Consider the following 12656-nt stretch of genomic DNA (forward strand, 5'->3'; position numbering starts at 1 on the left):
AGAGGTTTTGCCATTGCTATCCTCTGAAGCTGAGATAGTGTGACTTGCCCAAGGTCAATCAGTGGTTTTGCATGGCTGACCCTGGTCTTTCCAGAATCATAGTCCAGTGCTCCAACCACTACATCACACTGTCTTAATCCCAGCCAGATATGCTAGCCAACATATATGCTAGGGAATATGATTGCTTCCACATGTGGTTTTTATTGTGCAATTGCCCTACTTTGTTTATAGCATTCTACAGCAAGGCCAAATGGTGGCTTAATCAGTTTGTAACCTTCTTGGGTTCTTCAATGCTATTTCAAACCTTTTTTCTTACAAAACCTTCACTATGGAGTAGTTCCACAATACCTTTTGATTTATAATGCTAGGAGCTCTCTGTCTGGAAGCAGACTAAGGACTATACAGACCACCCCCTGGCAACCCCACGCGGCCCCAATCCGGCCTCTGGAGGGTGCAAAAAGGAGCCACAAAAGGGCATATGAAAAGGCTGTATGGTGCCCCTTTTGCACTGTATCATCTGAATGCAGCACTGCAGCACTGGAGGTGTGCCATGAGGCTGCGCGCCATCTGGAACAGTGTGCAGCATCATGATGCCCTGGGGATGGAGTCAGGGCCTCCAGTGTCAGGACACTGCACCCTGACTCTGCCCACAGGCCAGCACAAAGTGCAGATCTGTACAGGGCCTAAGTTACCAAGAATTCAAATGGATTAATTTCTGAGTGGACTGCGGCATGCAATGCATACTTGCCTGGGAAAAAGTCATACTGAAAACATATTTTTATTTTTTTGTTTTATTAATTTGTTATTTTATTTTATTATTTATTATGGACTATATTCAATTATGTATTCCAACTCAAATCCAAGAAATCAATTGCTGAATGGCAATTCAACACTTCTGTAAATCCCATTGATTGAAACTAGCTGGGTTTATTCTAGCTGGGCCTATGAGCAAACATGAAATGAGATTTTGACTAGGATGCTGGGAGATCAGTGTTCAGATCCCTGTTTGGCCATGGAAACCCACTGTGTGACCACAAGTAAGTCATTGTCTCTTAGCTTTAGAGGAAGGCAATGCCCCCCCCAACTCTTCTCAAGAATGGGGTTACTTTGAGTTGTGAGAGGAGTGGGGCAGAGGAAATATGAAAATTCAGCTGAGACACCTTCTGTAAGAGCTTCTTCACTCATGGTTGAGTCTCGCCCTAATGGTGAGATAGGATTTCTCCCCCTGTCCCTTAGACTTCCTACAGCAGGTTCCACTACCCATTTCTAACATTTTTAGGGATTGGGGTAGAGGCTGCCATGGGATAAAAAAGTTCATTTCCACCACTGTGGCTGTGTACATCTAAATTGGGATTTAGCAGGAAGAAAGGAAGAGGCAAAGCTCTCCTTACCGCTGCATCTTTACATCATGAAATTTATCCCTTGTTTCCATCTCGTGTAGATGGTGGTGCAGTGGTTAAATGCCTGTACTGCAGCCACTCAAAACCATAAGGTTGCAAGTTCAGTACCAGCAAAAGGGCTCAAGCTTGATTCAGGGTTTCATCCTTCTGAGGTCACTAAAATGAGTACCCAGATTGTTGGGGGCAATTAGCTTACAGTTGTAAACCACTTAGACACTGTTAGTTCAGTATGAAGCGGTATATAAATGAAATGAAGCTGTTTGTTAATCATACAGATACACTGCTCACTGAAAAAGCTAGGAATAGTTTTAATCTCAAATTGTTCAACCACATGTTGCACGTTTTAACCTTCATTAGCACAATTATCTCTTGAGATCAAGATGCTAGCTTGTTATCAAATATATATGCTCAACTATCCTAGCAACTGTAACAATATTTTTGCCATGAAAAAGTAGCACTAATTTTAACTTGCAAGTCTACTTGGGATTATTACAGTTCTTTCTAACTTTTTGTGGCTTCAGCAGATTGATCTTCCTGTATTAGTCAGTGATCATATTTATTATCTCCAAGCACCAGAAAGTGTAAATGCCTCATACCTCTAGATTAGTGAGTTGGCATAGCAATGGCAGAATAACTTTCATGGATCCTTCCTCTTCCAGCCTCTTTGGGTTACTCTTCTGCCAGTCAAGTATTCTAAGAAACCTTATGTTAAGTAAGATCTTAGACTACTCTAAGCACAAATAACAGCAGAGAAAGACATACGAGCAAGGAAAAGACGAGGAAACACCTGGATATGACGAAATGGCAGTTGTTGAGAGCCAAATGTATATATTTTTACTAAAGATGTCTCACAGTGGGCACAGTCTGTCTTTGTCATTCCACATGCCAACTCCTGCTGATTTCAAAAGGCTTAAGTAGTATTTCTTCTTATATCTTAAGTTTTCTTTACTCCCTGAATCTGTATATATTAAAACAATGTTTATTTCTTTTTCATGTACAAGTACCTGTACAGAGAAATCATTTTCCAACCATTTTTCTGGGTAACACATATATATAACAAATTAAGGTGAAGTTCTATTTTTATTTTTAACATAGAAGCAGGTTGATACTGAAAGAATCAGTAACTTATGATGTTATTATAAAGATTTCCATCTTAAATGACATAAAAACAATCTTTCATCTTTTCATTAACATAGAATCATAGAATCATAGAATCGTAGAGTTGGAAGAGACCACTAGGGCCATCTAGTCCAACCCCCTGCCATGCAGGAAATCCAAATCAAAGCATCCCTGACAGATGGCCATCCAGCCTCTGTTTAAAGACCTCCAAGGAAGGAGACTCTATCACCTTCCGAGGAAGTGCATTCCACTGTCGAACAGCCCTTACTGTCAGGAAGTTCCTCCTAATGTTCAGGTGGAATCTCTTTTCCTGTAGCTTGCATCCATTGTTCCGGGTCCTGTTCTCTGGAGCAGCAGAAAACAAGCTTGCTCCCTCTTCAATATGACATCCTTTCAAATATTTAAACAGGGCTATCATATCACCTCTTAACCTTCTTTTCTCCAGGCTAAACATCCCCAGCTCCCTAAGTCGTTCCTCATAGGGCATGGTTTCCAGACCCTTCACCATTTTTGTCGCCCTCCTTTGGACACGCTCCAGTTTCTCAATGTCCTTTCTGAATTGTGGCGCCCAGAACTGGACACAATATTCTAGGTGGGGCCTGACCAAAGCAGAATACAGTGGCACTATTACTTCTCTTGATCTAGACACTATACTTCTATTGATGCAGCCTAAAATAGCATTGGCCTTTTTAGCTGCTGCATCACACTGTTCACTCATGTTCAACTTGTGGTCTACTTGGACTCCTAGATCCCTTTCACACGTAGTTTCATTCAGCCAGGTGTCACCCATCCTATATCTGTGCATTTTATTTTTCTGCCCTAAGTGCAATACCTTACATTTCTCTGTGTTGAATTTCATTTTGTTAGCTTTGGCCCAGCTTTCTAGTCTATTCAGGTCATTTTGAATCTTGATCCTGTCGTCTGGGGTATTAGCTATTCCCCCTAATTTGGTGTCATCTGCAAATTTGATAAGTATGCTCCCAATTCTGTCATCCAGGTCATTGATAAAGATGTTGAATAGCACTGGGCCCAGGACAGAGCCCTGTGGGACCCCACTGGTCACTTCTCTCCAGGATGAAAAGGAGCCATTGTTGAGCACCCTTTGGGTTCGGCCGGTCAACCAATTACAGATCCATTTAACAGTTCCTTTGCACATAGTTTGTGCAGAAGAGAGAGAAAAAGAACAATCCAATCTGGAAAAAATATAGATATGTAGTAAAAAATCACAGAAATCTAGGGCTTTATTAGTCATGTGCCTATTTCCTCCTCTGCAAAATGGCCCAATCCATTTGGTCCTCCCATCTTCATAGAAACTGTCAAGACATTAAAGTGTGACTCAACATAAGAACACTAGGAGAGCCCTGCTGCATCAGGCTAAAGGCATGTATTACAGCATTTTATTTACACAATGGGCAACCAGTTGCCTGTGGGGTACCCAGAGGCACCATGGGCATAACACCACCTCTTTCTGCACATTTCTGCTCCCCAGAAACTGAAATACAGAATTATACTCCTTCAGATACTGGAAACAATATATATCTGTCATAAGTCTTAGCCATCCTCCATTAATTTTTCCAATCCCTTGTTGAAGCTTTCCAGTGTTAGCAGAAAAATTTCACAGTTAAACTATGTGCTGTGTGAAGAAGTATTTCCTTTCACTGTTTATCTTTAGAGAATGACTTCAGATTCTAAAACTGTATATCAATTTTTTTCATACCATGTATAATTGCATAAACTCTCATGTATCCCTTAATTGGCACTTCTTCCTGCTGTAAAAAGCCCAGACACTGTAATCTCTATTCATAGTTTAGAGTTGCTTCTGGTACTTGGCCATTTTGCTTGTCTTCTATATGCTTTCCAGATGTGCAATACCTTTTTCCAAGTATAGGTACCTAGTACTGTACACCATATTCTAAGTAAAGGCATATAATAAATTTGTAAAAGTGCAATAAACAGAGAAAGGATGTGACAAGAAGCACCTCTACGTTGTATTTTAAAGGCTGACTCTTATTCAGTCTTCTCCAAGTTATGTCCCTCCAGAAATTTTGATAAACAATTCCTATCATTCCTGAACCTTGCCTTCTTGGATGAAACTAATGGGATTTTAGTCCAAAAATATGTGGTGGACTCAGGTCAGGAAAGAATGCTTTAATCCACATTTGTCTGATTGCTCATAATAAAAAAGCAGGAGTGGAGCAGGACTCCATATAGCAAGACATCTACATATATAGTTTCTGACATGATTTTGATTTTAACCCAACTTTTCAGGTTTAAGTGATTCAAAATAAAGATAAACAACACAAATCACATCTCAGTGCTACAAGCCAACCTGATTCCTGTCTCCAATCTGGGAAAGATTCCTGTTAAAAATATACATCAGATAAACCATTATATATTTCATAGCATTTGATTATAACATCACACCCGATCATCTGTCTTTCTAAACTGATTCATATTATCAGTAAAATGCCAGGTAACAAAATGCCAGAACTGCATTATCTGTTTGGTTGATTTCTGATGAACAACTAACCATAAAGAGGAAATTAATAATCTAGATATTTGACATCGGTCCTTCAAAGGGTATGCATTTCTGGGTCTTCCTCTTTCTTATCTGAGTTTCTGATCCTGTGGCACTCAGAGGAAAGAAATTTGCACATTGGGGCTAAAATCCTATTCCCACTGAGGTTAAAAGAGAAATTCTTATTAATTTCAATGGGATTAGGATTGAGCCTGCTTTACTGTGAACATGAATAACTTTGAAGAAGACTCACATTTCTTGCATCCACTGTGCTATAGTGTAGGAAAACAAACAGTGCCAATTTATTTTAAATGTTCCTCACAGCTGTGCCAGAATCCTGACCCAGAGAGCACCTATTGTGACACAGACTTATATGTCTATCCCTCTGTCTATTGTGGAGTGGCCTTTGGCTTCCTTCCTGATGCAAATGCTGTTCCATTCAAGGCATCCTTCCTGAGTTCTCCTGATGCTAATGCCTCTTTACACTCATTGCCATGTCATCTAGCTCCTGCTGTGACTCCTGCAGAGAGGTGTCATGGCTGCCTAAAATGGCATTTTGATGCTTTATTTACTATTATTTGCTGACTGGTTGCTCCCTAAAACCCTATCTGTATGTAGGATTCTTATCCCACACACTATTTGCTGTCAGTCTTTCCTCCTCCTCCTCCTCATTTCTATACAGCTGAATGGAAAATCATTAGAAAATACTTTGTTAGGGGGAATCATTAATGAAGTTTTGCAAGACATAATCAGTATTTATTTAAGTGTGGCTTTGTAGGAAAGGGAATCCAATTATGCAGTAACAAAATGAACTGTAGAGGGCAGTACATAATGGCAGAATGAGATATTTCATTTTTAATTGACATGAATATCTACATTTAGAAATGGAATACCTTATCTAGTTGTTTTAAGAAAGAAACTGGAATCTCGCTCCATCCTTTAAAAAAAAAGAAAGAAATTAACAACATAAATAACTGTTGTGGTTAGAGCATACCCATTTCTATGGCTCATATTTGTATTCCATACTGCTGAAATGACTCCAAGGAGATGCAGTCATCCCCTCCTTTATGGTTCTTCTTTGCAGAGGAGCCAAATTCCAGGCATGGGCATCTTTTGGAAGTCTTGTCCTATCTGTTTTGAGAGGAGTTTGAGACTTAGATTTGTCAGCAAAGAAAGAGAAAACTGAATTAGCTAAAAACATATTTTGTTCTTTTTTGCTTTTATGACCTGTCCCTTCAGGATAGGAAAGGATAGGTATCTAATTAGACAGTCTATATGAAGTATTTCAGTTTAAGTATCTCCCTCAGCCCATGTGTTTAGCTCTCATTGCCACTGTGGAAATTTCTTTAAGATGCAATGTCAGGTCAAATCTCAGAAGTCACAGGATGTCCAGATATTGTTCACACATGATAAATTTATAAAAATGAAAGTATGTGCATATATGTATCTATCATAGATCTGAAACAGTGAAATCTGGAGATATGAAACTTGGTGTGCACTTTGGGGACTTTGAGGGTCTGCATCTCAGGATCACTGTCTGAAAATATGTCTCCAGCCTGCAATGCTAAATCAAGCAATTTGGTCATCTGGAGTCACTTGTGCATTTGGTGGCAGGAACCAGGCACCTAAGAAGTAAGGGTGTTGAAGTTTGGTCCAAATGCCTGCAGTTGGTTTCATACAGGGCACTAATAACAAAGAAAAAGAATGTGAGGAGTGTAGGGAAGAGAGCCAAGAAGGGAAGAAAACACATGAGGCTGGAAACTAGAGAAAAGCTGGTATGGGATTAGCTGAAGTAGTGCTTGTGTGAAGAAGTAGTGATAGGATAGGTGTGAACTCAAGTGAAACTGGGACTTTTGCTATAAATTCCTATACAACTATGTAAAAATGTGTATTCTCCCCAAGAAACCAGCCAAAAATTTAACATTTTTGGGGGCTGCAGGGAGGCTTTTCTCTTGGTCCTTCTACTATGTGAGGGTCAGCTGATGAGATGCAAGAAAGTGTCTTATCTGAGGGAATCTTAATTGACTCCTCTCTCTCTCTCTGCTGTCTTTTCTCAGGAGGCAAAGACGTTTCAGTTAAGTAGGATCTTTGGCCTGTAAGATGGTCTGTTACTGAAAGACTTACTTGGTTTGCTGCTATAATTTTTTTTATTTTTGTGTTTCTAATTGTGTTTTAATTGATCTGTTTCTTTATAGTTACATTTAACCCTCGTCCAAGCAGATGGTACATTTTGGAACACCAGGATAATGTTTTCTCAAAGAGTTCATAAACATCTAAACCTACCCAAGAGACATTTGCCATCTTTAATGGTCTTAAACAGTATCCCCAAATTTCAAACACTAGGAATGTTTCTGAGCAAAAAGCCAGGGCAGAACTGGCTTTTTCTGAGCTGGAACAAAAATTTGCCACTGGGGTACTATGTGTTGGTTATGACCTATAAAGCTCTATGTGGCTTAGGTCCAGACTATTTGAAAGACTGTGGCTCGATACAAACAGGTAACAAGTGCCATCCTGGAGCCAAAATTAGGGCTCAGGAGCACAGAGCGACCGCATACTCCCAAGCCCTACCACACTATAATGGCACGCACCTATCTACACGGGAGCCGCCATGATGACGTATGCGTGGCACAGTGTCCAAATGGTGCTGCGCCGTGTGGACATCATCAGCATATATGAGGGTGCCAATGGTGCTATGCACGCGCCCTGAAAGGAACCTGCCAGGAGAGGGTTCTTTTTAGGGCTCCCGGGGTGTGTGGCGTTTGGTTGCTGCAGCCTCTGGGTGGGGCAGAAAGGGGCAGCGTCTCGGCACTCCTTTCTGATGGTCTGTATTGGGCCTGTATTTCCCTGTATATGAATCTGCAGGAATTTTAAGATCTCCAGGGGGAGGCTTTCTCTTGGTCCTGCTACCATCACAGGCTGATTTGGTGAAGACATGAGACAATGGCTTCTCGGTGGCTACTCCCATCTTTTGGAACTCCTTTCCATATGAGGTTAGGCTGGTCTGGAATGACCAGAAACAGATGAAGGTGTCATAACTGGAAAAGAGGACAAAGCACAACAAAGTGTAGGACTTTTGAGAATAATGTAGATTACAAAATAAAAGCTAAAAACACTAATATAAATATAAATGCATGCTTCTTAGTCATTCTCACAATGGAGGACATTTTGGAATTCTTCCTGGACAGCAGGCTGAAATGCAGGACACGTCCTGGGAAAGGACGGCATCTGGTCACCTTGGGATACCCCCCTCCTTGCCTTCCTTTTGCCAGCTGACAAAAACTTTACCCTTCAACCAGCCTTTTCATATGTAACTGCACTGAGGGAGGTTTCTTGGGGTGTTTGCTTTTGTATGTTTTAATGCTTTTATATTTTTAATTTGGCATGTTATTAATGATTTTATATTTTTAAGTTTTATATTAATTAATTATTTTAAAATACATTTATAATTATTATTTTTGTGAGCTGCCTTGAGTCCAGTTTAAAAGGAAGGCAGCATATAAATAAAATGAAAATCAGAGCCCATACAGACAGGCCAAAATAAAGTTGCTTCAGGTCATTTTGGAGGTATGCTGTTTCAATGTTGCATGTGTCGTAAGAAGCCAGAAGCCATGCCAAAGAGCGCAGCTTCTGGCCTCTTAAGATGCATGAGTCATTTAAACAGCATACCTCCAAAGTGACCCGAAGCAGCTTTATTTTGGCCTGTCTGTATGGGCCCTCAGGAACTAAATATACAAGAATCTTCCATACCATTTTGTGATTAAATGTGATACAAGTTTTAATGCCTGGATAAGAAAGAGTTTCTGCCTCTACTCAAAGATGGGAGGGCAGCAAGTACACACTCACTTGATCTTTTCAAGAAAGGATCAAATAGAGATACTGAAGTTACGAAAGGCAGGGATGTAAACATTTGGTGCAGACATCCACAGAGGTCACTTCACTGTATAGCAGCCAGAGAAATCATTTGGTTATGCCCAAGGCCAAAGAAGAATTCAAAGAGAGAAACTGTGCTAGAAACCTTTGAACTGATTCTCACAGAAAGCATTGTTTACTATATAATCCATGGAATGAATAGAAAGGCACAGTGTGTATTTAGGACATGTAACAAGAGGAATCCTACAACAGACAAAGCGTAGAAGCCTTATGACATCACTGAAATAAAAGCATACATTGGCTTGTTACCCCTGGCAGAGCTATATCTCAGACATGTCAGAGCGCTCCTACTTTAGAACAATGAAGCAAAGAGATTTTGTGCACTCATAAAGTACTTGAGGTTTTGACAAGAGGAAAAGAAGAGTGATGTGTACTGCCTGCATTTCAGAACATGTGGACTATGTTTGTTGAGCAGCTTTAAACATGATTCATACCAGGGATGGATCTAATCATTGCTTAACAGCTGGTTGAATTCAGAGGTCAATGTTAATTCCACTAGTACATACAAAGTAAGCTAGAAAATGTAAAATAAATTTGTTGTGGTTCTATGTAAAATGTTAAGGCATTCTATGCTCTGAAGTGAAGGTATACCAAGGGAAGCCCAACTGATTACAATGCAGTGACACTAGTTGAATGATGATGTTTCCACACTAGATGAAATGTGGTGAAAGACAATGTTTTTACCATCTTAGGAGTGACAGAAAATCTGCTATCCAAACAAAATGTACGAGTACGATTCAATATAATAAACAACACAAGCACTCTCCTCCTTACTTCTGCAGTAGGGCAGTATATAATAATAATAATAATAATAATAATAATAATAATCTTTATTTCTACCCCGCCTTTCCACAATGTGATCAAGGAGGCTATGTACTATGGTACATAGTGCACCATGTATGGAAATTTGTTTGCACGGACCACATACCATGCAAGTAATACATTTGTGTTGTCTGTAGCATGTAAAACATAAAAATGACTTTCAATCATCAGATTTTTTTTTTTTACTGGTATAAAAAATTACCTCATGATACCATTAACCTAAGTCTTTCTGCAGATAAATAAAACCAGTAAAAGAAGTGTTTTCCTTTCGGGTGTTCCCCATTTCCTAATTCTGGGGGTCCGTCCACCACAAGTTTATTTTCCTTCCAAGTAGAACATACAAGTGGACATGTTTTTTAAATTATATTTTTTATAAAATACAAACTCAACAAGCATTATCATCATACGTCATTCAATCATTGCCGATTTTACAATATTTATAATTCCTTAACTACCTCCCCCCACTACAACCCATATACCGCATATATTCAACTATAAGTCGACATTCATGTAAAATTCGAGGACAGGTTTGGGGGCCAAAATTATGGATTTTGATATGACCCGTGGTGGATAAGTCAAGGTTAAAATTTAGGAGCATGTAACAAAGGATCCAAAGAACTAAACAAAGGGAAACGATGTCAAAGAACGTACAAAATTTCAGCAGGCATAACTGTTTGTGTTCACACTAAATGCTGAATGGATTAGAGAATGGGGGACCCGGAACAAGCTACAGGAAAAGAAGTATTTTTCCTACAGGAAAAGAAGTGTTTTCTTCTAGTGATATGGCGGCGTCTGTGTACCTTAAGTAGTTGATGTCTCTCTCTCTCTCTCTGTATATATATATATATCTCAATTAAAAAGAAATCCACTTGAGAGAAGTAAAACGTTGCCGCTGGTGCTGGGGATTGCCAGAAAACAATCTAATATATTATATATTATAATATATATAATATAATAATATATATAATCATGGCAGAATGGGGTTGGACTGGATGGCCCTTGTGGTCTCTTCCAACTCTATTATTCTATGATTCTATGATCCTATAATACCTAAGATGGTTGATGTTTTGAATTTTAATAAGTATTAATATGTATTAACTTTTAATTGAATGTCACTCGCAGGCTTATTTTATTCGTTTTTAATCGACTGTATGTACAGCATACATGTGCAAATTTAAATGAAGCTTAATAATAAGGCTTTTGGCAGGCCTTTCCAGGTTAGCCTCCCCTTTTCTGTTTGCTTCAATTTTTCTACCTTTAATTTTAGTTCTTTTTTTTTTTTTTTTTTGGTTAAAATTTTTATTGTACTTTGCAACGTTTGTTATAGTGTTGTGGTTTTTATGTTTGGGATGGGGGTCAGGGCATGGGGCTATTTTTAATTGTATATTTATGTTTATTGTCTTTTATTGCTTTCTTTGTCTTGTAACCCGCCTTGATTCCTTCGGGAAAAGGCGGGATATAAACAAATTACATTAATAATAATAATAATAATAATAATAATGTTCCTCCTTTCTGTCTATTCCTCCTTCTTCTGAGTCTAACCCTGCTCTTCTTATGATGTTTTACAAATAGGGGGTCAGGATGCAGCAGCCTTTGCAACTGGGGCCCAATCTGTTTCTCTAAACCCTGTCAGCCATTAACAGTAGCAGAAATGGTCTCAAATGACGAGGAGGTCCTTTTGCGCCTGAGCCTCCCCGCCTCCAGGGGGCGCTCTGGCCAACTCTACAGCCACCAAGGCCGCCATTTTCTCTCCGCTCCCTTTCATTGGTCGAGGCTGTTGCTAAGCAACCGGGCGCGCGTCCCCCCGCCCTTCCTTCCAGCGCTTGGCGGCCTTTTAAACAGAAAGAAGAAGCGAACGGAGGCTGAGAGTCTGTCGCCCGGAGGCTGAGAGGCTGCTGGGTCGGGGGCCTCTGGAGGTGGCTGCGGCCAAGGAGGGTGAGAGCTGGCCTCACCTCGTGTGGAACTGTTTGCTATGGTGCCTTCAGATGGTTTATGGAGACCCTGTCGTGGGCTTTTCTCTGCGGACTTGGCTTAGAGGGGTTTTTGCCTTTGCCACCCTCAAAGGCTGAGAGAGTGTGACTTGCCCACTGGGTTTCCATGGCTGAGCCTGGATTCGAACTCAGGTCTCCAGAGTCAACACTCAACCCACTACGCCATGGTGGCTTCTATATATGTGTGTGTGTGTGTGTGTGTGTGTGTATACATGTGTCTATATGTGTGTATCTGTATGTATGTATCTCTATATTTGTCTATGTGTGTAATTAACAATTTGTAAGCTGCTCTGATAGCCTTTTGGCTGAAGAGCAGGGTATAAATAAATACATAAATATTATTATTATTGTATGTGTGTTGTGCGTGTATGTATATATATGTGTTGTGTGTATATATATATATATATATATGTGTGTGTGTGTTTTGTGTATATGTGTGTGCATATGTATGTGTGTGTGTGTGTGTGTGTGTGTATATATATATATATATATATAAAACATTTTGGTAGTTATTTTAAAGACATGATTTGGTTCATGTCTTCCTTTAACTTTGTTGTTGTGTTCCTTGTAGTCTTTTGTGACTTATGGTGGCCCTAAGGCTTTGGGTTTGCCTTTGCCAGCCTCTGAGGCTGAGAGAATGTGACCTGCCCAAGTTCACCCAGTGGGTTTCCATGGCTGAGATGGGATTCGAACCCTGGTCTCCAGAGTCATAGCCAAGCACTCAAACCACTTTGCCACATTGGCTCATATATATATATATGTGTGTGTGTGTGTGTGTGTTTGGATGGTTATTTTAAACACATGAGTTGGTTCTTGACTTCCTTTAGCTTTGTTTTTGTGTGCCTTCAAGTAGTTTCTGACTTATATTGACCCTAA

General features: G+C 39.8%; 1 protein-coding gene across 4 annotated transcripts in view; it reads left to right on the forward strand.

Annotated features, from left to right (window-relative positions):
• Positions 1 to 11611: 11611 nt before the first annotated feature.
• The window catches only part of LOC149314926 (uncharacterized), a 130848-nt gene continuing 129803 nt past the window's right edge, over positions 11612 to 12656 (forward strand). For all 4 annotated transcript variants that reach the window (XM_089522139.1, XM_089522142.1, XM_089522140.1 and 1 more), the window contains exon 1: positions 11612 to 11724. The gene's annotated coding sequence lies outside the window, so the exon portion shown is untranslated. The remainder of the gene's footprint in view (positions 11725 to 12656) is intronic.

Source organism: Sceloporus occidentalis, unplaced genomic scaffold (genome assembly GCF_023333645.1).
Source record: "Sceloporus occidentalis isolate IW3139 unplaced genomic scaffold, rSceOcc1.0.p SCAF_4, whole genome shotgun sequence".
NCBI lineage: Eukaryota > Metazoa > Chordata > Lepidosauria > Squamata > Phrynosomatidae > Sceloporus > Sceloporus occidentalis.